The following is a 25,557-nucleotide window of genomic DNA, read 5'->3' as shown; positions in this document are numbered from 1 at the left end:
TAAAAATCAGGATGAATGCAACACACAAAAAGAGGGCAAAACATGGTGGGACCAATAAGGAGACATTATTTCTTATTATAAAGGCATTAACTGTTTTCAAGATGGGTGACTTGGAGTTTTGAGCTGAAGGGTTGGCTAGAAGCACAGGTCAGTTTAGAAAGAGAAGTGTACCCTGTAATGAACTGCAGCGGACTCTAAAATGAAATTGCTGGAAGCTACGTAAGAAATAGAAAAAACCTAGAAACACAATGAAGAACATCCCGATTTACAGCATCCCTAAAGGCAGCTGAGAGTTGACCCCATTACTTTCATTGAGCAATTTGTTCCATCTCTCCTCACACATACCCCCTCACTAGGACTTCTAAAATAGAAAGATGCACAACATCCCTTAGTCTGTTCCACTATCTCAAAAGGGTCCCCAAACTTTGTTTACTAAGGTTTTAGAACTTTTTGTTTTACTATTTTTAGTATTTTTTTAATTTTCTATTTTTTTTCTTTTTTTTTCCTTGACCTAGATCATACAATAATATACTTAGAGGACATTTTTCTAAATGCAAGTTGCTAGAAATGACTTGGCAAAGATTAGTACAATTCACAATGTCCTGCAGCAATAGAATTAACAAGAAGTTTTTTTTTTTTTAAATAAGACTGATTATTTTTTTGATGATTTTGAAATATAAATGCTAAGAAGGAAATTTGAAGAAATAATTTTAGATAACATATCTAAAGTGTTACAAGCATTTTATGAAACACTAGCTATCAGATTAGTCAACAGCTTTGGTTTTTACCTTCAACACATATTCTTTAAAGCATTGTGTGCTTACGTATATCTTTATGTAGTCTTTATGTGAACACTCATAGGGGACTATTGTATAATGCTATCATTGGTAGCAACATTTGTGCTTTGTTTCTGAAGGCTTTTACTGTACTAGTAATTTTTTTCTTTGCTGAAACTAAAGTTTTCTCCCAGAAAAACTTTAGTTGGATCCTGATTTATAAGCAGATATAACAAACAGCATGAGAGTCCCAGAGAATATCATGTAATCTTCAGTTGTTCAATCTGATAATTAAATTGGGCAAAGAGTTTCAGTTATGTGAAAAGTATTTACCATGTTAATGAATCTGTGTCAAAACATTCCTAGAGGCTCAACTTCAGGCCACTCCCTGTGTTAATTGCTGGAGTCAGATGTGTAAGGTAGACACTTGCCACTGGATGGGTCAGGCTCCAGTGGGACCAGGTGCATTGCAGAAGGAATGCATTACTTTGCCCAACAGCTTATTAAGACTCTGAAAAGAAATGCTTTCATTATAGTATTTGACGTTTTATACATTTAAGCGTCCTGGCTAGCTTTGAAGATTTCAGAGTAAAAAGCTAAAATTTGGAGATTGATATCTAATATTTGGAAACAACTATGCTTCTGTTTCTCTCTGTGATACTACTAAAAGCAATAAACCAAATATTTATTAAATAATTAGTTCACGGGAAATTATGCCTTTTTGTGTGTGTGTGTGTGGAGACAGAGTCTCGCTCTGTCGGAGTGCAGTGGCGCGATCTTGGCTCACTGCAAGCTCCGCCTCCCGGGTTCACGCCATTCTCCTGCCTCAGCCTCCTGAGTAGCTGGGACTACAGGTGCCCGCCACCGGGCCCGGCTAATTTTTTGTATTTTTAGTAGAGACGGAGTTTCACTGTGGTCTCGATCTGCTGACCTTGTGATCCGCCCGCCTCGGTCTCCCAAAGTGCTGGGATTACAGGCGTGAGCCACCGCGCTCGGCCTTTTTTTTTTTTTTTTTTTTTTTTTGAGCTGAAGTCTCACTCTGTTGCCCAGGCTGGAGTGCAGTAGAAACGATCTCGGTTCACTGCAACATCTGCCTCCCAGGTTCAAGTGATTCTCTCGCACAGCTACTCGAGTAACTGGGATTACGGGCATGTCCCACCACACCCAGCTAATTTTTGTGTTTTTGGTAGAGATGGGGTTTCACCATGTTGGCCAGACTGTCTTGAATTCACGACCTCAGGAGATCTGCGCTTCTTAGCCTCCCAAAGTGCTGGGATTACAGGCATGAGCCACTGTGCCTGGCCTCAAACCTCGTATTATTAGATTAAAATGGGGACCTGCAAACGTTTTATACAAAAAGCCAGATAGAAAATATGTTTGGCTTTGCAGGCCACATAGTATCTCTTGCAACTACTCAGGTCTACCTTTGTAGCATGAAAGCAGTAATAGACAATATGTTAAAAAAAAAAAAAAATGAGTGTGGTTGTATTCCAATAAACCTTAATTTACAGAAACAGGTACTTGGAATGATTTGGCCTACGGGGCCCCCCCCCCTTTTTTTTTTGGTCAATCCTTGAATTAAGTAAAGAAAGTGACAGGTTTCCTGCTAGAAAGGGTTTGTTACAAGGATTATATGATTTAATATATATGAGATACTTAGAGACATGTCTGCATGTAGTAAATGCTATAAATGTGTTATTTATTATAATACCTTTTAGAGAAATGTAGGAAAAAAACACATCTAGACCATTTATAGGAATTACATCTTGAATATATATTTCTTTAAAACCTAGATTAATGACTACTACTATACCTAGATTTCAACTTATCAACCAACCAAATACACTGTGAAGGATTTGGTGGATGAAAACCTTCAGATGATTGAGTGTTTTGATTGCAAATTGCATATATAACGGTTTTCTCTAACATATGAATAGATTCATTAATATATGCTTTTTTCAATTACCATTCATATATTCTTTGAACTTCTAACCATTTTCCCAAGCTTGGCTCATTCAACTGATATACATTGGTTTACTGTTTATACTCTTGCCTTATTTTTTTGCATATTATAAATATAATATAGCTGTTTCTGAGTAAGAAAAATAATTGAATACCAGTGTTCTGAAATATGCTTGTTTCTCACAAAGACATGTTCATCACAACTCTACCACATACACTATACAGATATATACTGTTTTTTATTTTATCTGAGTTTTAGGAATATCCAAAACGTAAAATATTCCAGTTGGGGGACAATTATATTCTACTGGGATAAGAGAAAGATAGAAAAATGTGGCTTTAGTAGCCTAGAAAAGCAGTGATTTTGTTAAGCATATTCAAAATTTAGTAATGCACAGTCCCGACACTTAGGACTCTTTATTACATCTTTTTATTTGTAGATAAAATTAAATGGAAAATACCATATTTAAATCTGTGAATTCAAAATGATAATCTTTTTTTTTTTTTTTTTTTTTGAGACGGAGTCTTGCTCTGTATCCCGGGCTGGACTGCAGTGGCCGGATCTCAGCTCACTGCAAGCTCCGCCTCCCGGGTTTACGCCATTCTCCTGCCTCAGCCTCCCGAGTAGCTGGGACTACAGGCGCCCGCCACCTCGCCCGGCTAGTTTTTTGTATTTTTAGTAGAGACGGGGTTTCACCGTGTTAGCCAGGATGGTCTTGATCTCCTGACCTCGTGATCCGCCCGTCTCGGCCTCCCAAAGTGCTGGGATTACAGGCTTGAGCCACCGCGCCCGGCCAAAATGATAATCTTTTAGTGCCTATACCATATCCAGGTTAAGTGCTTCTGCTCTCATGGAGCTGACGTTTTATAAAATAACAATTATCAAGTAAGATAACAAATAAGTTTTTAAAACTTGGATATAGTTTTTGCTAGAGAAACACTCTCATAAAAACCAGAGCGACTAAGGGAAAGAGTTATGAAAAATAGAGTGAATAACTATTTTAGATAGGGTGGTCTTGAAAGATTGTTTAGAGAAGGAGGTATTTGAGTAGAGAAAGTTCTAAATGAAGTGAGAGAGCAAGTCATGCGAAGATCTGGTAGTAGCGTGTTTGGACAGTGGGAACTACAGTGTGAAAGGCCCTGAGATGAGAAAAAAGCTGGGATATTTGTAGAAAAGGAGGAGGCTAGTGGTGGGTATGAAGGAGAGTGATCTGAAATAAAGTCAGTGATCATTTAGGGCCTCATGGGCTGCTTTTAGATCAGTGTAGCCTCTGAGGCAGACATGAGATAGCTGTGGGTAGGGCAGTGCTATGAACGTCATTAAAGTTTTCCCAAGACCATTCTGGTCTGTCCAGTGGTAGTAGATATACCAGTAGGGAAGCTATTATAGCATTTCCCTGGGAAATGATGGTTGTTAGACTAAAGTGGCAGCAGTGACAATGGTGGGAAGAGGTGATTCCGGATACATGCCAAAGTAGAGCTAATAGGAATTGCTGTTGAGTTGAATGTAGAGTGTTGGAAAAAGAGTTGAATCAAGGATGTTTTTTATTTGTATCAGATAGATTCTGGTGTTGTTTACCAAGATGGGAAGGTTTATGTTGACAGGGAGTTGTTAAGAATCATGAGTTCAGGCCAGGTGCAGTGGCTCATGCCCGTAATCCCAGCACTTTGGGAGGCCCAGGCGGGCAGATCACCTGAGGTCAGGAGTTCGAGACCAGCCTGACCAATATGATGAAACCCCATCTCTACTAAAAATACAAACATTAACTGGGTTGTGGTGGCACGCATCTATAATCTCAGCTACTCAGGAGGCTGAGGTGGGAGAATCACTTGAACCTGGGAGGCAGTGGTTGCAGTGAGCCGAGATCATACCACTGTACTCCAGTCTGGGTAACAGAAGGAGACCCTGTCTCAAAAAAAAAAAAAAAAAATTAAGGGTTCAGTTTTAACTATGTTAGGTTTGTGAGACCTTCTCTATATTCAAATGGAGCTGTTGAGTAGGCAGTTAAACATTGGAATCTACAGTTCATGGAAGAGATCTGAATTGCAGACATAAATTTGAGAGGACTCGGTATGTAAATGGTAAAACCATGAGTCTGTATAACTATCATCAAGATAGTGATTGTAGACAGAGAAGTCCAAATACTAAATCTTGAGGTATTTAAATTTTAGTTGTTTAGCAGAAGAGATGAACCTTCACAGAAGACAAGGAGTGCAAAGCGAATTAAAAGGAAAGCTAGGAGAGTGTCACAGCCCCCATGCCAAGTGGAATATGCTTCAAGATGAAATGTGTGATCCATTGGCAAAAGCTGTAAAGAAATTGAGTAAGATGAGAACTGTCAAAATTGCTCATTGGATTTAGAAAGATGCAAGAAAATGTTGGCCTTGAAAAGAAGAGTTTTAATAGAGAAAATAAAAACTACAGTTAATGAAAAATATAGGAGGTGAGGAAGTGGAAGCAAAGAGCTTAAACAAATATTTTACTGAGTTTGCTATAAAAGGAGCACAGAAATGGTCTTGTAGCTGAGTAAAGACATGGGACTTAGGAAGGTTATTTTTTAAATGGGTGACATTATAATATGTTTGTATGCTAATAGGAATGTTCCAAACAAAGAGGAAGAAATTTATGATGCTGCAGAGAAAAGGAAATATTCAAATAGTAAATTCTGCTGTTTAAAGGAATGAATTAACGGCATTTGCAGCAACCTGGAAGGAACTGGAGACTATTATTCTAAGCAAAGTAATTCAGAATGGAAAACCAAACATTGCATATTATCACGCGTAAGTGGTAGCTAAGCTATGAGGATGCAAAAGCATAAGAATGATACAGTGGACCTTGGGGACTCTGGAGGAAATAGTGGGAAGGAGGTAAAGGACAAAAGGCTACAAATTGGGTTCAGTGTATACTGCTCGGGTAGTGGGTGCACCAGAATCTCACAAATCACCACTAGAGAATTTATTCTGTAACAAAATGCCACTTGTTTCCCCCAAAAAACTGTGGAAATAATAAATAAATAAATACATACATACATACATACATACATACTTTGAGTAGGCATGAAGAATGGACTCCATTGCACTACTGGAGGGCTTGGACTCGGATAATGACAATAATGGCCATCATTTATTATGAGTCACTTACATATATTAACTCATTTAATTCTAAAAATAACCCTGTAAGCTATATTTTATTATCACCCCCATTTTCCACGGGCAGAAAAATAAACATAGCAGGTTAAGCTAGTAATTGGTAGAGGTGGTTTCCAAACTCAAGTCATGTCATTCCAGAGTACCACTCTAGAGAGTTATATGTTATACATTAGATTTACACATTATAACTGGGAAAAAAGGCAGACTGCGCAGATAAAGTTAGGGAATTTTGCACATTTCATCATAACAAGATGATACAGTATAGTCCTTATTGATTCTTTTTTTCACTAAAGTTAAGTGCAAGATTATCACCTGAGAATGAGAAGGAGCAATGGGCCACTGAGGGATGGGCAATTTGAGAGGTGAGGAAAGGTTGGACAATTTAAGGGGAGAGCAAAAGGTATGAAATATTTGTCAAGTATAGGAGTACAATGGCCATGGAAAATGACCTGTAAGATCTGCCAGTGTCAAGGTCTCTTGAAGATTTTTGTCATTATTTTAAAGTGAGATGCATCATCATGTGAGGCAGAGAGCTAATTTCTATCCATCTTTGCTTCAAGGAGTCACCACTGAAATATCAATGGTGGGATTGACAGGTAATCTAGAGGAATAGAGCGTGCCTTTTGTTTTCATTTCTGTCTTCCTTTTATCTGGCATGGAGGTGTGATGGCTAGAACTTTGCTAGTCATAATTGACCATGGAGATAAGTACCACACTCTAGCAGTGGTAGAATATTGAGCCAGGTGGCAAAAGTTTGTTCTCTGATGACGTCATTGAAGTGCCACAGCAGTCCTGGACTTTTCGCCTGCAGACATCTCTAATGGGAGTCAGAAATAAATGTGTAGCTTCTCTAAGCCTGTTTAGGAGTCTCTTCTTCTTATGGTCAGACTTAATCCTAACTTATTCCAGAATTTGTTCTCAGAAGGGGGTTGCTAAAGGGACAAAACCTAAAAATATGACTTTGTTTAAATGGAGGCAAACAGGTGGTTAGCAGCAAGACTCAGATGTTGCAGTTTCTCTCAACATAGGCCACTGTTCTGATGGACACATGGCATACAGGGAGAATTATTTTAAATATGCTTTGGATTTTTTCAGGTGAGTAAAATAGAGAGAGTAAAGCAGATTCCCCAGTTTCCTTTAGTAACAAATTTCAGTGTCTAGCAAACTTTACTTTCAGGGATTGCTTTCAGGTATGTCACTTAATATTTGTACTGCTTCATCTAATTTCCATTTTCTTATATACTAAACTCAAGAGACACATTTAGTTAAAATTTTTAATAAAATTTCATACTTGTCAGATATTTCAAATATTTTACTTTACTCCTGTCTATTATAGGAAATCCAAAACTGGCTTATATTTACCTTCTTAAACTTTGATATGTTCTCACAATCTCTTTATTTTTCAAAAATTTACATCAGTTTATAACAGTATAACTACAAAAAAAGTATAGTCACCAAAGTAAACAAAGTAAACAATGACATACTCTTTGTCAAATCTTAGTGTCTATTTCCATGCTCTTGGCCCTTATTTCTTCTCTTGCCTTTTTCCCCTAAACTGAGAGCCAACATCATCATGGGCGTATCAAGTAGAGACAGATCAATTTGTGCCGGAATCCATTTAGTCATTTACCACTTAGTTGTGTACCTTTAGCTAGTCAGAATTTCTTTCTGATCCTCAGTTTTCATCCATAAAATGAATTGTGTTAAAGAGTGAGTGAACTAATTTTGTATACTCACATGTAGTTTATACTTTTTTTCAAACCTTCCTTTGTTAGATTCAATTTACACCATGCACCACCTACATTAGTACCTATTGATACTTGCTAGGATTTTACGTCTTTGCCCCTTCTCCATTTCTATAACCACTTCTCAAGCCTTCAACATGGTACTCCTTGCCAGGAATCGTTCTTTGCTACCTGTGTTCCTACCCATTCTCTAGTTTCTTCTCGAGGTTTCTTGCCCTTTAGCAGGTCTCTCTTCTTACTGCCTCCTTCATGCCACCCACTTGCACCATTTTCCATATATTTTCTCTTGCATCAATTTTCCATTGCATATAATAATCTCTAGTTCGCCAACCTGTATTTGTAACTCTCAATACCATATTTAGTCTTCATCATTGACTAGCTTCATCACAGTTGAGACATCACTTACATTAAGTTCCTCTTTGTATGTGTGTAATTTATCCTCTTACACCATTAAATTTCTTGTATTGATCATTGATTTTATTTTAGGCTTGTCTTAATTATCCATTCAGGATGTAAAATCTTCCTTGTCTTCATGATTCGATGATGGTGTAAAACTTCCTTCGTTTAAAGAAAGATAAAACTCTCTGCTGTTCCCTGTCCCATGCTTTGCAGTAATATCACTATGAGGAGAATTTATTAATTTATGCATGCTGCATTTAATATGTAAAAGCCTTTAAATAAATGAAGATTGGTACTACAGTGTCCTCAATCTTTGCTTTCTTAAACTCAAATAGTCTTAGTTACTTTAAAACATTTTGCCTAGCGTTATTTTTGTGTGTATGTTTCCTCTAAATTCAAGCTTATATATTCTTCTTTAGTTGAGATCCAGAATCAGCCTCACTGCCATCATATAATCAGATTCATGCGGAGTGGATTGGGGAGTTTAATTCCCAGCATCTCTTCTTACCTTTGCTTCCCTTAAAACATTTTAGTATTAATTATTTCTAAAATTCAACTGAAGGTCCCCATTTATTATAATTTATATCATTATTGAATTATTAGTGGGTTGTTATTTATTTGCTATACATTATAGTCAAGCCTGTAGCTGAATAAAGTATACCTTGATATATTGGAATACTTATATAAACTGCATAGGCTCTAAGGGGCTGAAAGAAAGTAAGTAAAGTGGGATATGATAATAAATGAAAACTTACTGGACTAGAAAATGAAAAAAATATTTAGGTTATATTGTATTCCTTTTAATTAAGATGAAATTCATATAAAATAAACTTGACCACTTTAAAGTTAACACCAATGGCATTCAGTGTAGATTTTATTTTACTTTATTTTTAACAACTTTTTTGAAGTATAATTTACATACCATACAATTCACCCTCTTAAAGTTTAAAATTTAATAGCTTTTCATGTAGTTACAACATTGTGCAACCATCACCGCAGCCAATTTTAGAATCTTGTATTTAACCCCCCCAAAAACCCATACCTGTTAGCAGTCATTCCTTATTTTCCTGTATCCACTATCCCTAGGCAACCATTAACCCAATTTTGTCTCCATAGATTTGCCTATTCTAGACATTTCATATGAATGAAATCATATATGGCCTTTTGTATCTGGTTTCTTTCACTTAGCCTAATGTTTTCAAGATTCATCCATGCTATAACGTGTCTCACTACTTTGTTCCTTTTTTATTGCTGAATAATATTCTATATTATGGGTATAACATGTTTTATTATCCATGTTATGCCATAGTATGGCTATACATTCATCAGTTGATGTTCATTTCTGTTGCTTCCATCTTTTGGTTTTTGTGAGTAGTACTGCTATAAACATTTGTATGCAAGTTTTAATTTTAACACCTGTTGTCAGTTTTCCTGGGTATATACCTAGAGGTGTAGTTGTTGGATTATTTTTAATATGTAAACATATTCTATGTTTAATAGTTTGAGGATCTGCCAAACAGTTCCTTTCCTGATTTCTAAATTGGAGTATTTATTTTTTTTAACTGTAGGCATTACATTCTTTATATATTTGACCACTAGTTTATTGTACTGTACCAGGTATTTCCTGATTTCTTTTGTGCTTTGGTTTCATCACTAAATAACAACTTCCTTGAACTTTTAACTAAAATTACATCATTTATAGAATAGATATATGAAAAGAGTTGTATGATTCTTAGACATGAACACTTCCATAATTAAAGATATTGTTACCCCCATGGTAACACATTGAAAGAAAAGGAAAATTAGATTCCTAACATTCTATTAATTTTATTTTCTTTATATATCTCTTCCATGATGCTGCAAAACACTTGGGTGCAATTTAAATGCCCTTGTCTGCTTACTAGTGGGATGCATCTGAGAATTCAACTGTGCTATGATTTGCTTGATCACCTATGTGTTCTACTAACCCCTCTGTTAACTAAATACTTTTTCGATATAGTCAATGTTACTTAATTCCAAGGAGAATCCGGGGGAAATATTGTAATTTACTAAGTGAAGTAGAAATAACCACAGTAGATAATATCCATTATTTGTATGGGAATTGTACTCAAGTTAGTCCAATATGGAGTGATGGTTTTAAACCTTTTAGTTAGGAATTAAGTAAACAAATATTTGTGAAGCACCCACCGACTAAGTCATACAAGTCACTGAACTAAGGAGAGAAAGTGAAAATATTAATTTGTGGCTTAATTATTAATAGCATGTTTTAAAATGTAAAGGTTTATTATGGTGTTAGTTGGAGTTTATCATTTATTACATATACATGTATGAAAGGAAAGAATTATAGCGCTAAGCTGGTAAGAGAAAAACAGCTTGATTCTGTTCAGAGTGAATAGAAGGAACATAACCGTAAAAGGAATATAAACAATAATTCTGAGTGGGAGAGAAATAATTATTTTTAAAGTAATTCAGGGACATGGCTTAATGCAATGAGATAACATAGACCTGCTAACCTAATTCCAGGTAACAAAGTACATCTGGTTATATTGTATCTTTTACAGTTTCATAGTTTGCTATTTTATAGTAGGAACAGGATAAGCTTTAACGACCTTGTTTTCCTTTATTCTTCCTTTTTTGACCCTGTAAAATTTAGGAAAGCACACACTTGGCTCATAAGAGCTTGTCCGGATAGAACAGTGTGTTTCCAAATGCAGCAGCAACCCACCTTCATCAGAATCTCATAAGAGGGATGTGATTGCAAAAATATAATTTTTCTTAGCCCTACATCATGACTCTTAGATCAGAACCTCTAAGCATTCTGAGCTGAGTTATGATGTAGGGCTAAGGTAGGGCCCAGGAATGTACATTTTATCAGTAACCTCAGGTGATTAGGGTAGGGTCCAAGAATGTACATATTATCAGCACTTTCAGGTGATTCTCATATATGCTAAAGTTTGAGAACCACTACACTGTACTGTATACCCTGCTGTAGTGACTACGATTGAGCAGAATGGTTAAAAGCATGGGCTTTGGTGTCAGGCTCATTTGAATTTAAGTTCTGATTCTGTTACCTCATTGTGATCAAACCTTGGACAAGCCTCTTAAATTCTTTCAGCCTCCACTGTATTCAGCTATAAAGTTTAAGATAAAAGTTGATTGTAATCTCTATTTCCCTAAAGAGTACAGACTGTATTTTTAAACATAACATTGCCTTATTATTGTTGTTATTATTATTATTATCTGAGATAAGATCTTGCTCTGCCACCCAGCCTGGAGTGTAGTGGCATGATCATAGCTCACTGCAGCCTCGACCTTTTGGACTCAAGCAATCCTCCTGTCTCAGCCTCCTGATTAGTTGGGACTACAGGGGGCAACCACTATCATGCCTGGCTATTAATAAAAAAATTATTTTGTAATAACAAAATGTCCCTATGTTGCCCAGGCTGGTCTCAAACTCCTGGGATCAAGCATCGTACCACCTTGGCTTCCCAAAGTGCTGGGATTACAGGCATGATTCACTGTACCTGGCTGCTGCCCAATTATTAAAAGAATCTTCCTTAATTCTTAAAACTGTCCCACTTTAGAGGATAAATTATATGATCTAGCATAGCTATGTAGTCATTTATTGTGATGATTATATGAAATCACTTATTTGATTTGATACAATTGGCACATAATACATATTTTTAAAATGTCCTTATAAATAATGCTATTTTTAAAAATCAGGCCAACTCTGTGCCCACTGCCTAGGAGTTAGCCCTTCTCCTTAAGGAGCAGTAAAAAGAAACAAGCAAACATATATATATATATTTTAACAGAGTACTCAGGATGGTCTACTACTTTAATTGCTTTTAAAAACTGATTTCCATGGAAAACAGGTCACTGATTATTGATTGTTGGCTAGTTTTGTCCTCCATGAGTACAGGTCTTTAAGTCATTTTGTCTTCATTGTTTTTACTAGCTTGGCCATGCCAGTTGGCATAGTCTTATGCTAAAAGGCATTTTGTAGTAGAGACTTTGGGAAAAAGTCGTTCAAGAGAAGGATAATAAAAGTTTGTACAGTAGAACTATAGTTTTGCACAAATAAAGTCTATAAGCCCTGTTATCTACAAAAGATAAATATGACATTTTCCTTCTCTTATTAGCTTCATGATGAAAAACCTTGCTATTCTGCCTTCAATTTGCTTTTCACTTCCAAGTAAGTATGTTCCAGCAAGGGGAGAGAGGTATTTAGGAGTTTTTCTTGTATATAGATGGGAATCCTAGACTCTCTGCTCAGACTGCTCTGCGCCTGTTTCTTTATCAATAATCTCCTAAGTGGTGTCATAAGGATGAGAGTTAATGTACATAGAGTTCTCAGCAGCACATCTTTGTTCTCTATTATTGTTTTCTAATATCATTATTAAGAAGAATACTGGAGGTAGTCTTAAAGTTGTGTGAGCAGCAGATTTTAGGGTAATATGGGACTTATTTGGCTCATTGGCTTCTTTCAGCCACCTCGTTCAGATTTTTTGCTTCTCCTGTCATACATATATATATATATATATCTTCTTTGTGAGATGGATGGGGGAAAAAGAAAGAATATAGCTTAAGGAGAATGAGGAAATCACAATATCTGAACATTTGAGGGAGAATAACTCAATAATCAAGGGCCAAGTGACACAGCAGATATACTGCGTTTTGCAGTGCCTGACTGTCAACGCATAACAATAAGTGGTTGAGATTTTCATACTCAAGGCCTTATTCATTGCTTTTTAGAAAGTGTTTTTGTTCCACTTCCAATGAAGTCCTCATTCTCAGTGAAATGTGGAAAATGTTGTAGTCAACATGAAAATACATACATTCATAGTAGCATAGCATTAAGCCTGAAGTATCCACCATCATTTTTATTCACATACTACTGGTATTTAAAATATAGAAAATAAACAGAAATATAAACTTCTACAGGTATTGCCTGCATAAATTACAACCTTCATGGCTATAATATGTCCCAAATATATGTTTCAGATATGTGCAAATGATGATAAATGGAAGAAACATTCAAGCATCAGTTATCTAGGAGACAATGATACACACTAGGTTATCTTGAGTTAATTATTTCATGCCAAACTTTAGTGACTATGTGAGAACCATATGTTTGGTGTGTAATTCACACTTTCAATAATGTTTGTATCAACTGAAATATTTTTCAATGAACCAGCATCCTTATAATGAACATGGTGTTATTATAAGGAAGCTGGCAGTACAAGTGGTACTTTGTGTTTTCTCATTTCATGCTTTCATTTAGATTTAAGATGTTCTTGGTTTCATTTCCAAGTTGGCATGAATTAGCAGTAAATAGGAATCTGTTGGCTTGTGTTACATTTGCTTTTCTGATACCTCTAAAGAAAGAATGGGAAGAATTCAGAACAGTAATCAGTTTTAATTGAGGTTATCCAGATAGAAGTCTTTCTTCTATCTAAATATCAAGCCAAATTTCTTGGTATATAATCAGAAGGAACCATGTTGATTTCTCTACTTATTGATGGGTGTAAGCTTTGATTAAGGCGTCACAGGGAAAAAGATGGTAATATTCTCATAGATTAATGATTGTGGATTTTCAGCAGTTAAGAATTTTATTCAACCTAGAAAACAACTTCTAAGAATCAGTAATAGTGCAATTCATAGAAGTAGGGTTGATTAAAATTATGAATAATTTATAAAATATAATATATGGATAGAAAGAGCACATTGACTTTAACTCATGATTAGGCATACATGATTAATCCCATTTTCTTCCTTTAGCATTGACTTTTAGATTATGGAAGGAGAATGCCTCTAGAGAGTTAAAGAATAGCTACAACACAAAAGTAAAAATGAATGCTCCAAAAGTAGATATTTGTTGTGCTTCTGATAACTTTGCATCTTGTAATGGATTTCCATCAACCTGCCCTCTGTATCAGTCAGAATAGTCTAGGTTACGTTGTAGTAATGAACAGCCCCAAATATGAATGGGCTAAAACTGTAAAAAAAAAAAAAAAAAAAAAAAAAAAAAAAAAAGAAGATATGTTTGCGTTTAGCTCTTGCTGCATGTCTATTTCAGGATGGAGTTGGTGGGTGATATGGTTTGGATATTTGTCTGCTCCAAATTTCATATTCAAATGGGATCTCCAATATTGGAGGTGGGGCTTAGTGGGATGGGAGGTCTTTGGATTATGGGGGTGGATTTCTTATGAACAGCTTGGTGGCATCCTCATGGTAATGAGTAAATTCTCATTCTATTATTTTCCTGAGAAACTCATACTTAAAACAAGAGAAATGTAGGTATCTCTAAAGACTATAGTAACCCAATTTTATTGATGATCAGAGGCCAAAAAAGCCTTGTAGCCTTACATGTTGCTTAATCCTGACCATGTAACAAAATCATTTGGCAAGAGTTTGAAATATGTGAATTCTTGGCTCCTCTTTTCAATGTTTCTAATTTAGGAGGTTTAGGGTGAGACCCAAGCATCTATATTTATTCCCTTAAGAAGCGGGTGTTAAGAAGAGCCTGGCACCTCTCTCTTTCTTCTTCTCTTGCTATGTAATGTCTGCTCCCCTTTGCCATCTACCATGAATAGAAGCTCCCTGAAGCCCTCATCAGAAGAAGATGCTGGCTCCATGCTTCTTGTATAGCCTGCAGAACCATGAGTCAAATAAATCTGTGTTCTTTCCCTCTAGTATTCCTTTATAGGGACACAAAATGGACTAAGACGGAACGTGTTCCATGTTGCATGCTATCCCAGACTCAGGCCTGAGGAAGACACTAGCAAGTGGAATGCTCCTGGTCACTGTGGCAGGAGGAAGGGGAGTGCTAGAAAATCTTGCAATTTAATTAAATGCTGTCGTCCAGAAGTGATGTACAACATTTCTGTCCACAACTCTTTGGCCAGAATTATTCTCATGATCCTGCCAAGGGCAAGGTGGCAAAGAATTACCATTCTTTCATGTGGCTGGGAGGGAACAAAGAACCAGATTGAGAAGAGCATTAGATATCTCTGTCACATCAGAGGAACAAATTAGCCATCAGAGCAAAGGTTCAGGCATACCACCTTGGCAGACAAAGCAAGATTAACCCTCGAGCTGCTGATTCTGCGCTCATCCTAACTTGATTCCCTCCACTGGCCCCAAGCTGGCAGCTGTAGCTTTGCAAACATGGATGATGCTTCTCTTGTTAGAACTGAATTTAGAATTGGCAGCAACAGAAACGTGCAAGCTGCAGTTCATTTGTGTTTCCATGCTTAATTTAAATCTTATTGAATGAAATGCACCCTCATTTTATTCTTGATGGAAAAAAAAACACCTAACAACATAAAAGCCAGTCCAACTATTAAATCAAGATTTTCTACAAGATTTGTATTATTCTGTCTGTCCTTTCACAAGAATAAAACTGATTTTATTTTTCAGTTGTGATTCATTTTTGATACTTGAAGGAGTGAGGAGTACAGACCAGCTATGGACTATGTTTATTTTCCTGAGAAATTCATATTTAAGGCAAGAGAAATGTAGGTATCTCTAAAGACTATAATACTCCAATTTTATTGATTATCAGAGGCAAAAAAGGCTTTCTAGCCTTACATGTTGCTTAATCCTCACCATGTAACAAAATCACTTGGCAAAAGTTTGAAATACATAAATTCCTGGCCTCTGCTTTCAATATTTCTAATTTAGGAGGTTTAGGGTGAGGCCCAAGCATCTATATTTATATTTAAATCTCACCAGGTGATTCTGATGGGCAGCCAGAAGTGAGATCTGTCCTGGAATGTTATGGAAAAGAAAGTTATTTTTGAACTTGTTTTCTAAATCAAATAACTATCCAAACCTAATTTTCCAACTTCAAGAGTAAGGCCATCTATTTAGCAGAACAGAATCCATGCTCACAATGTTTCTGATTCACTTCTTATATGAAAAACACTGAAGATATTAAATAATTCATAGATTGTTTTAGAATCCTGTCTTTGTGTGTTTCATATTCTTGTTTATAAGTCAGTGAGTAGGGAATACATCGATTTTGAGAAAGCTACTCTGTCATATTTAATACATACCCATCCCATTATCATAGTTATTCTAATATGTGATTCACCAAAATAATGGACAAAATGATGTAACTAGGAATTGATTTGCCTGCTCTAATACCTTTCTTTAAAACACTGTAATAAAACAGGAAATGTTTTTTTAATCATATATTTTGAGTCAGGAGACTAGAGTTAAAATGAATCCTAGAGATGGAGGATAGTAATCTCCAATTGTGAAGCCAGTCATTACAGGAATCCATGTAGTAATAAACTTATTGTTTCCATCTTCAAAGTACCGCATCCTGTTTAAAGCTTCTAGTTGCAAGCATGTCATTTTGAAAGTAAATTAGACTAAACATCATTTTGATGTCCACAGTTCAATAAAGTAGATAAAACGCACATTCTATGAAAGATTGTCAAATAAATATTATGCTTATTCATCTCTCTGTTTGCTTTAAAATATAGTTTAATTTAATAGAAATAAATAGTAATTAAGCCACATAATACAGATATTGTCAAGCATAAACAATCCAGACATAGATAAGGAGAGGCTCTATTCAGAAGGATTATTGTAAGAGCTGGGAGAGGGATTATTGCAGTAGGAAGAATGCTCTAGCTATGAGATTTGTGTTTTCAAAGTCAGGTAAAAATCTTTTCTTTACCTGACCCTCACTGGAGCACTGCATATGCTTACTTTATCTCAACCCTAAGTGGTATGAATTGTTATCCATTTTTAGGTGTCAAAATTGAGACACAGAGAAGCCAAATATGTCACTGAGATTTTGGTTTATAGCGGATAGTGAGCAAAGTGAGGAAGAACTAGGTGTAGGGAAGTGGTATGAAAGAGCGGCATGATGGCATGATCGTACAGTTGATTAGGGAATGCTTTTCGCTAACATAAGTCAGTGGTCCAGGAGGCCTCTTAAGGAGAGGTTGTATGCTGGCTCAGGCTGTGTGCATGTGTGAAAGTTCAGAGACCTGAAGGAAAGAGGGAAGCTTTAGTTAAATTTGGTGAAGCCAAACTGATAGGTATTTTATCCAGATTAGTCAGAGGATACAAATAGTTCATCTAATCATTTATGGGATAAAGATTGGGAATTTGGAGGGTCTGTGTCTGGCCTTGTCTAAGTAAACAAGAGGGGCATCTGTGAGTTTTATCTAAGCTATACAGGAAAGGCAGTAAGCCTCCAGAAGGAAAAGGGTGGGAAGACATCTTTAACCATCATTGTTTTTCAGTATTGGAGGACTCTGGTAAAGTTCAACATGGGCAATATAGAAAAATAGGGTCTAGCTAAGTCACATCCAATAATAGGTATCATTTAGTGATTGCCTGGCCCTCAGTTGAGCACTGCACGTGATCACTTTATCTCAACCCTATGTGGTATGAATTATTATCCAGTCTTAGGTGTTGAAATTGAGACTTGGAAAGGCCAAATATGTCACCAAAATTTAGTGCTTAATCTAGAATTCAAACTTGAATGTCCCTAGTAAAAAAAAAAAAAAAATCAAACTCATAGTCATTTACACTATGACATCAAACTGAAGTAGAAGGTGCAATAGTTTATCATTAACATTTTTAATTATTAAAAGCTAATGAATTTTTTATGGTTCTTTTATTTTTCTCTTGCATTTTCATAGATGATTTCCATTCAGACAGTTTAACAATTAACCATGAAATCTAAAAATCAGAAATGATCAGTGCCTTGAGTTATACAATGAGACCCCATATTGCTTAACAGTTCTAACAATGAGAATCTATTGAATTAAAAATTAAGAGAAATATAAAATATTCTTCAAAGCTACTGAGTTATGCTTAGGATACTGCTCTTTGTAAAGGAAGTAGAGTGCAAAATGAGTCATGTTTTATTCAAGGATTTAAAGTCCAGTAGGAAAGCTATGACAATACCTAATATATAAATAATTATAATAAAAAACGACATTGTCAAAAGAGAGGTATAAATAAGAAAGGAAGGTAAATAAAGATTAATTTACATTTGGTCAGGAGTAGTTTTAAGAAATTGAAAAATCATATATGAAAACTATGAAACTATTAGTAGTTTTATTAATGTGGAATAGATGATTGCTAAGTCAGCTTAACTAGATTTAGTAATTCTGTGAATGCATGATATATATCAAATATAGTTCAGTCTTTCAGAGAAAAAAGTCATCTTTCAAAATGTGAAAATGTTTTCCTATTATTCCCAAATTTCAGTCGTTTCAGTGAGAAGTTTTAGTAGGTTGTGGAATACATACTCAAGAAAAATGCACTCAACTTTTAATATTACTCTTGGATTTAACATTGAGACAGAGAAAAATACTCTATACAATTTCAAACAGATACGTATTTTGTGTTCTGAAATATGGAGATTGAATGAGAGACAGGAATGAACAGGACCCTAAGGCCGAAATCTTTACAAAAGCATAACTGGAGGAATTCACCTCCCAAGTGAACTTCTCTGATTCTCTTGCTTTTAAACATTATGGCAGGCTCTGTTCTTTTTCTTTGGACCATGCTGCGAGATCATGCTGAGAAGTTCTCTCTGCAGTCTGCTAATGGACATTTACAGTGAAAATTAAAATTATTCAATTCATATATGAATGAGCATATTATATCCAGAACCTACAGATTGTATTTTTGTCAATGTATGATTTTAAACTGTTTGAATTTAAAAAGCAATGGAAATTAAAATGTGACAAGAACTTTAAGCTAAATTGTTTTAAAGGAGAGTAATCTGTGATATTAGGACATCTAGAGTTGAACCATAGAGTTTAGAATTGCAAGAGGACTTAAAGGTCATGGAATCCAACCTCCCACACAGTGCAGGAATTCCCTTGTAAGAAATTCTTAGTAACTAGTCAGCTAAGCTCTGTTTGAGTATCCTTAGTGTTGGGAATCTCACTACAGGGGCAGACATGCCTCTTTTGAATAGCTCTAATTGTTAAGAATTTTCTTAACTGAGAAATACCTACCTAGCAAAAGAGGATTACTTCATTTGCATCAGTGCTTTGAAAGTTTAAAACCAAAGAAATGGAAAATATTAAATAATTTGTAAATTGAATACCAGCTCTAAGGGCCAGAATAAGCCTCAATCATTATTTGGTAACTTTTAATACTGTTTCCCTCATGACTCATAATTTCATAAGTTTTTGCTATTTTATTTTGTTTACTAATACAGGGGGAAATATGTGTTTCAATGGAAGAGCATGCATTCTCACATATAGCACAGGCTTGTGGATTATTAGATTCTAGTCTTTCTTTGCCTTTCAGCTATTCTATAACTCTCTAAATTTTGTCTAATTTCACGAAATTTCCAATGACTTCTCTCCTAACTGTGGGTAAGCTAGATTTGCCTCCATTTGAAATTCAATTCCCTTACTCCCAGAAATTTGTGCTTTTTAATTTTCCTTTGAACTCTAGTTATAACATCTATCTGATTTTCTTATCGAATGAATAAAAATAATATTTCTAATACATGCTCATTTTCATTTTTATATCTGTATTAGTCATTGTTTTACCTTTTCTGAAAATTATCTTTTAATATTTGTGGAGGTATTCCCACCAAGATGCCCAATGATTTGCTTACTAGAGTCAGATATACTTTCTCATCAGAGAAGGGCACCTACTGAGCAGTTTAAACCTAGGCTTCTACCTAGGATTTCTGACTAAATAATTTTGTTGCCTGTCTTTCTTATTTTTATTTTCTACTCTACTAATTTTGTGTTTTGCTTTTGATTTGTTTTCAGCTAGTAAGTTATTTCTGATTGCTGGCAGGAAAGGTTGGGAATTTAGTTTTATGGTCTTACCATTTGGTGAAGTTATTGCACATCACTGGCAAGAGTAGTTGAAAATTTGGCTTCAATGTCTTATCATTTGATGAGTTCTGTAGATGCAGTAATGTTTTAAAGAGTTATTTTCTCTGTTGGGTGTAAGATGACAGAGAATCTTGGTTGGTAGGGTTTTCTATTTATCTTATTTGTCTAGTTTGAGCTGAAGTCAGTGATGAATTTCATGCCCACCAGAAAGCAGATATCTAGACTAATGAGTTTTTATTTCTGTGTTCATGCTGAAATTGTAGACTGGAATTTTAAAATTTTAAAATTAAAGATAACTGTTTTAAAGATGCTCAGTGAGCTAAGAGAGAAAACAGACAATTAAACAAAATCAGGAAAAAATGAAAAAAATGAAAATATCTCTGAAGACGTAGAAACTATAAAAAAAGATAAAAAATTTTGGACTTGAAGGATATAATAGCTGAATTGAAAAAAGTCACTGGAGGGGTTTACCAGCAGGCTTGACTAAGTGGAAGAAAGAGTCAATGAACTTCAAGACTTGTTATTCAAAATTATCAGGTCAGAGGGTCAAAAAGTAAAAAGATTGAACATATACGAAGAGAGACTAAGGGACTTATGGGACATCAGGTGGGCCAATATATGCATTATGGATGTGCCAGAAGGAGAAGAGAGAGATGGAGAGACAGAGAGCTCAATTAAGAAAAAATGGCTAAAACATCCCAAAATGGAGGAAAGAAATACAAATATAAATTCAAGAAATTCAGTGAACTCTAGGAGAAACCCCAAAAGATCCACACAGAGACACACTATAATTATATTTTAGAAAGTCAGGTACAAAGAGAGAATCTTAAAAATTAATATATATTTATATATCTTGAAAGAAGTCATACTATACCTTTAAAAAATCAAAAGAAAAATGACTCATCGTGTACAAGGTAGCTTTGACAAGTTATCAGTGGATTTCTTAGCAGAAACCTTGGCCGGGCGCGGTGGCTCACGCCTGTAATCCCAGCACTTTGGGAGGCCGAGGTGCGCGGATCACGAAGTCAGGAGATCTAGACCATCCTGGTTAACACGGTGAAACTCCGTCTCTGCAAAACAAACAAACAAACAAACAAAAACAAAAAACAACAACAACAAAAAAACAAAAAACAAAAAATTAGCCGGGCATGGTGGTGGGAACCTGTAGTTCCAGCTGCTCGGGAGGCTGAGGCAGGAGAATGTCATGAACCCCTGAGGCAGAGCTTGCAGTGAGCCAAGACTGCGCCACTGCACTCCAGCCTGGGCGACAGAGTGAGACTGCATCTCAAAAGAAAATAAAAAGGAAAAAAAAGAAAAAAAAGCCCTTTTTCCGGCTGGAACCATGGAGGGTGTAGAAGAGAAGAAGAAGGAGGTTCCTGCTGTACCAGAAACCGTTAAGAAAAAGCGAAGGAATTTCGCAGAGCTGAAGATCAAGCGCCTGAGAAAGAAGTTTGCCCAAAAGATGCTTCGAAAGGCAAGGAGGAAGCTTATCCATGAAAAAGCGAAGCACTATCACAAGGAATATAGGCAGATGTACAGAACTGAAATTCGAATGACAAGGATGGCAAGAAAAGCTGGCAACTTCTAGGTACCTGCTGAACCCAAATTGGCGTTTGTCATCAGGATTAGAGGTATCAATGGCGTGAGCCCAAAGGTCTGAAAGGTGTTGCAGCTTCTTCGCTTTCGTCAAATCTTCATTGGAACCTTTGTGAAACTCAACAAGGCTTCGATTAACATGCTGAGGATTGTAGAGCCATATATTGCATGGGGGTACCCCAATCTGAAGTCAGTAAATGAGCTAATCTATAAGCGTCATTATGGCAAAATCAATAAGAAGCGAATTGGTTTGACAGATAACGCTTTGATTGCTTGATCTCTTGGCATCATCTGCAGGGAGGATCTGATTCATGAGATCTATACTGTTGCAAAAACGCTTCAAGGAGGCAAATAACTTCCTGTGGCCCTTCAAATTATCTTCTCCATGAGGTGGAATGAAGAAAAAGACCACCCATTTTGTAGAAGGTGGAGATGCTGGCAACAGGGAGGACCAGATCAACAGGCTTATTAGAAGAATGAACTAAGGTGTCTACCTTGATTATTTTTCTAAGCTGGTCAGTTAATAAATAGTACGTGCTCTCAAATTGGGGGGAGGGGGAAGAAACCTTGCAGACCAGAAGGGAGTGGGATGATATATTCAACATACTGAACAAAAAAGAACAGTCTAACGAGAATACTATATCTGGAAAAACTGTCCTTCAAAAATGAAGGAGAGGCAGGCATGGTGGCTAACGCCTTTAATCCCAGCACTTCGGGAGGCTGAGGTGAGCAGATCACTTGAGGTCAGGAGTTTGAGACCAACCTGACCAACATGGTGAAACCGCATCTCTACTAAAAATACAAAAATTAGCTGGGTGTGGTGGTGCATGCCTGTAATCCCAGCTACTAGGGAGGTTGAGGCTGGAGAATTGCTTTAACCTGGGAGGTGGAGGTTGCGGTGAGCCAAGATTGTGCTATTGCACTCCAGCCTGGGTGACAAGAGCAAAACTCCGTCCCAACGTCCCCCAAAAAGGAGAAATTAAGACTTTCCCAGGTAAACAAAAGCTGCACGAATTCATCACCAGTAGACCTGCCCTACATGAAATGCTAAAGAATATCATGTAAGTTGAAAGGATGCTAGACAACAACATGAAACCATATAAAAATATTGAAATTTTTGATAAAAGTGAATATATAGACGAATATAGAATCATGCAGTGTTGTAATGTTAATATGTAAATCACTTTTAATTCTGGTATATAATTTAAAATACAAAACCATTTTAAAAACCTATAGATCCGTAATAATAGATACATGATATAAAAAGATGTCATTTGCAACATCAGTAACATAAAATGTGTGTATGGGAGAGATGTAAAGGAGTAGAGATCTTTTATGTGATTGAAGTTATCAGTTTAAAATAGACTCGTATAACTTTAATCCCCATAATAACCACAAATAAAATACCTATAGAAAATAATCTTATGAATCCTATTACAACATGTGCCAGTTTCCTCAGTGAATAAGAAGAAATAAAATTTTTGGCATGTATTCATATCTTTTAATAAAACCCTATGCAAACCTCTCTTTCTTTTTGTATATATGAAGTAGTATTAGATAAATAGATATTTATAATAAAAATACTGGCTTTTGTCAATCTTGTTAAAGTTGAATATTGATAATTTAGTGTGATCTAATATAGCTGTATCCAATACAAATTTTGGTGATGTTGAAACTTTTCTGTATCTATATTGTCCTATAGGGTAATCACTAGCTATGTGGAGCTATAAAGCATTTGAAATATGGCCATTGCTACTGAGAAATATAATTGATTTAATTTAACTTAAATTTAAATAATCACATGTGGACACATATTGCACAGATCTATGGAGTGAGGCTTGTAAATATTGCCAGTGGCAAGGAAGTAAGAAACCTAACTATAAATAATTTTTGCTATGTTTCTCTAGTAGAAACTTTCAAACCAACTTATATTCTTTTTGCCTGCTTATACATGAGTTAAGTAAATAAAAATGAAGGTTTTTAGAAAAAATCCTTTAAAAATAATGACTTTGTGTATTTTAGCATACAAAATTTATTTTAAAATCTTATACCAACACTTGTAATCATATAAAATAAAATGTAACAGACATCTTTCATTATTTGTAACTAATGTGTGTATTTAATTCAATTTAAACTGATACCATTCCTTGAAAACTAAATGCTTTCCAAATGATAATTCTTAGAATTTTTACATATCTTAGAAGTGTTTTTTTGTTCTTTGTTTTTTGTTTGTTTGTTTATAAAATAAAGATATGTTACACTTTTCTGCTAGTGATCTAAATGATACGAGATATGTAATCTTGGGAGAAACTAGATTTGGAATTTTGGTGGTAAACTAGTAATATGAACATGTAGGTAATTAAATGACAGTCAGAAATTGTTATCTAGAAGTAGATGTATTGGTCATCTCAGAAAATAACCATACACAGAATACAGAGATATATAAAAATGCCTGGGATCAACTAAATTTTTTTTTTTTTTTTTTTGGAGACAGAGTCTCGCCCTGTCGCCCAGGTTGGAGTGCAGTGGCACAATCTTGGCTCACTGCAAGCTCCGCCTCTCAGGTTCACACCATTCTCCTGCCTCAGCCTCCCGAGTAGCTGGGACTACAGGTGCCCGCCACCACGTCCGGCTAATTTATTTTTGTATTTTTAGTAGAGAAGGGGTTTCACCGTGTTAGCCAGGATGGTCTCTATCTCCTGACCTCGTGATCCGCCCGCCTCAGCCTCCCAAAGTGCTGGGATTACAGGCATGAGCCACCATGCCCAGCTAACTAAAATTTTTTATGAAGTTATTTTTGATTATCCTACAAATAGGAATTTGATGAATACTAAGGTATAGAACTTTGGAAACTTTATACTTCGAAAGGTGTTGAATTACGACTTCTGGGAAATTATACCAAAATAGCCTGCTGTTGAAGTGAAGCAAAGTTTATTGCTTATTGTGATAATGGGGACTATTAGCCTTGACAGAATCTCATTCTAGAGAAGGAAGGACGTAGACTGTCTGTCATCTTCCTCTCTCTCACAAACAGTGCCAGGAATAATATCACAGAATCCCAGAGTATCTATATTGGAAAATATATTTGAGATTATTTTGGCCAATCTCCTTTTATAAACAAGCTTTTGAATTCTGAGATTGATTACTAAATTAACATGCATTGTTTCATCTAGTTTTTTTGTGACTGATTAGAGAACATACCTTATTATTTTATCATTCTTGAACTTAAAGGCAGAGAAAGGATGCAAAATAAAATATTTATAGATTATTTGGCAAAGTATAAGTATCTCACATCTGTAAAATTTTAATGAAATTCTACAAAGTTTTTGTGTAACGCTTGCCTAATGTGATTTATCTGTCAATTGATATATAGATTCCATTAAAAATTCATTTTTAAAAAGGTGAAATTATGACTCATAAATGTAAAATAAAACGATTAAAAATTTTACTTAGCTCAACAGTTAATGAGGAAACCAGTAAGATGTTACAACTGGTAAAAAGAGAATTTAAAAAAATACAAAACACACAGATACAGTCAATTAGGAATTGTAAAATGAATGTACAAATAGATGCAAAAAAAAAAAAAAATGCTTAGTATCCACAAGACAGTAATCAGTTGCATCTCCAGGAGGCACAATTAATTTATATATCTATGGACAATAATCATTATAATTATTATAATCAGTTTTCTACAATTTACAGAGAGGTAAAATAACTCAAGACAGTGAAAGGCGGACATATCAGAAAGTTGCTGTAGCGAGCACATCCAGTTAACTTTCTGCCAATTTTTTTCTTATAACCCCAATGAAGATGAGAAATGGTTTTCACTTTACCCTACTCCCCATCATGTCATATTAGTGTTGCCTATTTGACTCATTAGTGTTATTTGCTTGGCTCATGTAGCCATTTTAATATAAAAATGTGAAATTCCTACTCTCAAGTTGAACATAGAAGATAGTCAATATTCTAAATTTAAAAGGTTAAAAACTTACGTATATGTTTTTAATTTTAACATTATATGTTTAATAAAATAAGAAACTTGAACACCGTATTATTTATGGTCTCCATAATCTGTTGGATTTA

At 35.5% G+C, this 25,557-nt stretch overlaps 1 protein-coding gene and 1 pseudogene across 2 annotated transcripts in view; both read left to right on the top strand.

Annotated features, from left to right (window-relative positions):
- The window catches only part of IL1RAPL1 (interleukin 1 receptor accessory protein like 1), a 1,387,436-nt gene that overhangs the window by 287,259 nt on the left and 1,074,620 nt on the right, over nt 1–25,557 (top strand). The window lies entirely within an intron of this gene.
- On the top strand, nt 21,201–21,966 carry LOC103231754 (large ribosomal subunit protein uL30 pseudogene; annotated as a pseudogene).

The sequence above is a fragment of the Chlorocebus sabaeus genome, chromosome X (genome assembly GCF_047675955.1).
Source record: "Chlorocebus sabaeus isolate Y175 chromosome X, mChlSab1.0.hap1, whole genome shotgun sequence".
NCBI classification, from domain to species: Eukaryota; Metazoa; Chordata; class Mammalia; order Primates; family Cercopithecidae; genus Chlorocebus; species Chlorocebus sabaeus.
The sequence above is the reverse complement of the archived record's forward strand: the minus strand, read 5'-3'. Positions and strand labels throughout refer to the sequence as shown.